The sequence below is a fragment of the Penaeus monodon genome, chromosome 26 (genome assembly GCF_015228065.2).
Source record: "Penaeus monodon isolate SGIC_2016 chromosome 26, NSTDA_Pmon_1, whole genome shotgun sequence".
Classification (NCBI taxonomy): domain Eukaryota; kingdom Metazoa; phylum Arthropoda; class Malacostraca; order Decapoda; family Penaeidae; genus Penaeus; species Penaeus monodon.
In genome coordinates this window covers 744,883-748,661 of record NC_051411.1, presented here as the reverse complement: position 1 = coordinate 748,661, position 3,779 = coordinate 744,883, and positions in this window count along the sequence as shown.

Genomic DNA, 3,779 nt, shown 5'->3' with positions numbered 1-3,779 from the left:
TATAATATAATATATATATATATATATAATATATATTAATATATAATACAAAAAATATTATTATATATATATATATATTATATATATTATATAATAATTATATATATATATATATATATAATATATAATATATATATATATATAATATATATATATATATATATATATATAATATATATACATATAATATATTATATATATATTATATATATTATATATATATATATATATATATATATATATATATGTATATATATAACACACACACATAGACACACACATACACATATACACACGTGTGTGTGTGTGTGTGTGTGTGACTGTGCGTGTGTAAGGTTGGATAAGAATTTGCAATGAAGTATAGCATTCCGAGCACCCTTGGCCATGGAGTGGAGTACACGGGGATGCACTAAATATATACAATTGTGAATACCTTCCGCTGTGTCTCTTTCTTCAAGAGGAGTAACACCTTCACGGATATTTCTCACCTTCCTGAAGGCCCAAGGGTCAAAAAACCGAATCTACAACAGAGAGTATTTTTACCCTAGATACAATAGTTAGCGCTTTGTTGCCAAGGAAAGCGAGAGTGACAGAAGCTCGCAGTACAGTCGAGAGTGAATGTTCATGGAAACCTGTTTTTGAGCCAGGTAAGAAAAAATAAGATAAAAAGTAAAGTCGTAAAAACTCGTTCTGTTTATTGAATTAAGATCCACACTCTTAAGCGGGTAAGAGTACATCAACAGCATTTACATACATCGTAATATAAATCAATGATAAAGTAAACAAGCGTTTCCGAATGTGTTTACGAGTATTTTAATCCGAGTGGTTCGTACTGATGAATATCCATGGCTGTTACATACATCCTACTTTAAGGTGCTTATAAGTTTAACGAATGTGCGTGTGTACAGGAGCAAGATCCCTCAATCCCTGAGGCTAAATGGCAGAAATCACGATGAATATTCAGTTATTATCCAGACCGTGATTCAGTGTTAGGGTCCCAACGGCACACGACGCCGGACGGCCACGCCTAGCTCCCCGAACACGTTTTCCTCAAGATGTAGAAATCCCACGACCTTCGATGAAAGCCCTCGTTCGGCCACGCCCTTGAAGCGCTCGAAGGCGATAACAACTATCTTGAAAGGAAGAGTATTTCGGAGTGTAATCGCTTCGTGCTGGAAAGGGAAGGGATCTGCCTTTGGGGGAGAAAAAAGTTCCTTGGGGTCTCGAAGCTAAAGATGGTTCAGATACTGAATTCTCTCTCTCTCTCTGGCTCTCTCTCTCTCTCTTCTCTGGCTCTCTCTCTCTCTCTGTCTGTCTCTCTCTCTCTTTTCTCTCTCTCTCTCTCTCTCTTCTCTCTGTCTCTCTCTCTCTCTCTCTCTCTCTCTCTCTCTCTCTCTCTCTCTCTCTCTCTCTCTCTCTCTCTCTCTCTCTCTCTCTCTCTCTCTCTCTCTCTCTCTCTCTCTCTCTCTCTCTCGCTTTGTGTATGCTTTCTGTTTCTCTCTCTCTCTATATATATATATATTTATAAATAGATAGACAGATAGATAGTTAGAGAGATAGATATATAGATAGAAACGCACGCACACACACACACACACACACACACACACACACACACACACACACACACACACACACACACACACACACACCACACACACACACACGCACACACACACACGCACACGCGTGCACACACACACACACACACACACACACACACACACACACACACACACACACACACACACACACACACGCACACACACACACACACGTGCGTCTATCTATCTATTTATCTGTCTATCTATATCCCTGCTTGGGACGGCAATGTGATAAAAATAGTCAAGAGTCACGTGGGTTTAATCAGCTTCTGTTCAGTTTTTTAACTTTTGCTCTGCAGTAACTTCTTTGTATGAATATGTCGAATGGCCTTTTTGTGCCGTGTCTGTTCAAGCAAACGATTCCAACCAATTTCTACAGTTGGCGCTTCCACATATCTGTTTCTTCTTAGCCGTCCCCACCCGAATAAAGATGTTTGTCAAATGCTTCCGGACCAAGCTGCTCTAGAATAAAGAAACCTCGTTTCGTACAAATTAATTCGTTTTAACGCTCATCTGAACAAGTTCTTTTTCGCCGTCTGCTAACAATTAACCTTGTTCATAATAATAGCTCCACGCATAGCGGTAACAAAGAGACCAGAAGCGTCTGTCCTTAGATCGGGCAAAATATCAGAATTTCTTGTTTTCTAGATTATAATTCTGGTCAAACGGGATGCTAGTGTTGAAATCTGGGATCGGAGTTTGTGGAAGGAATAATGTAAGTGTTTGTGAAGTGTTACATGTCGCGTTTCTTTGTTGACACACACACGTCTGTGCAGGCGCTCGTTTGAAGGGCGCTCGGCTCCTCTTAAAGATAAGGAAATCACGATTCTCCAATATCAAGACAAAAGAAAAAAAGAAAAAAAAAGAAAAGAAAGTAAAGTAAAGAAAGAAAGAAAAGAAAAGAAAAGAAAGAAAAATAATTGTTGGTTATGAACTTGCGTGTGAGGGCAAAGGGTATACGAGAGTAATCTTAGAATTACAAAATTTTGATTTCATCGGCAAAACAGACTGAGCCTCGAATTCCGGAAATCAGGAAAGGAGATCTGGCCTTTTATACTCGATTGCATATTGACTCATTTCTTTCTTTCTTTCTTCATTTTTCTTTTATCTATCTATCCTCCATTCCTCTAACTAGGAATATAGGTTCCCTTTTCTTCTTCTTTTTAAACGAAAATAACAACTAATGCAGTCGTACTAACTAACAGGTCTTTCCCTTGCCCACTTTTAATCATAATTAGCATTATTCACACCCCTTCTTCTGAACCATTGATGCGTACAACTTCCGAATGCTCTTTAACACCAATAACGTCCAGATTCCATACAATAATGCTTATGACCATTATGAGGGGCCCTGTACTTGGGATGCGACGGAACCCCTGAGGATGTTGCTGGATTGTGCAGCGGGATCTTGTGCTTAGTGTACGTACGTGCGGTGAACATGGCAGCGAATGTTAAAAAGTTCAGGAGAGCCTGCGGGCCAAGGAACTGTCTCCGGAAACTCCCAGAAATCCTGCAGGGTCCATGTTGTAATGTCTCGATTCTGTTGCTGCCTCTAATGTGTTTACGATATCTGGTGTTTGCTGGGTGAGGGAGGTATTATCGTAGAGGTCAAATGCTGCGTTCGTTTTCATGCTCTCTGCGATAACCACTTCGGGGAAATTCGTTTTACTTCTCCCCGTGTTTCATTCTTACTCCAATTATTCAATTTCCTCTATTCCTCTTCGCTTGTCCTTTCCTCTCTTCTTCCTCCTCCTCGTTCTTCATCTTCATCTTTGTTTTCTCTTCGTTCTTCTTCTCCATCACTCTCCCCTCTTCGCCCCTTCTCGTTCTCCTTCTTAGTCTTCTTCCTCTCCACATTCTGTCCGGGCTTCCCACTAAAATATGTCTACAGTCACGTCGCACAAAACGTATAAAAATGCAAGGATATGTGTTTTCCAGATTGCAGTTACCCGTTTTCATACCGAAGTACATTAATGAGAAATATACAAAATTGCTATATTCAGCCAATTCTTACTAAGATGCTTTTGTGGTATAAAGTAGTACAGATCGCCATTAACCTAGAAACGAATGACAAGTACCTTCCCAAGTGAGCTTTTACCTGCATGTTACTGGTCCTTTCCTGTTCTGTTTCAAGGTAGATTTGATATTTAAGGGACGGCTATTATTCAGTGGGGT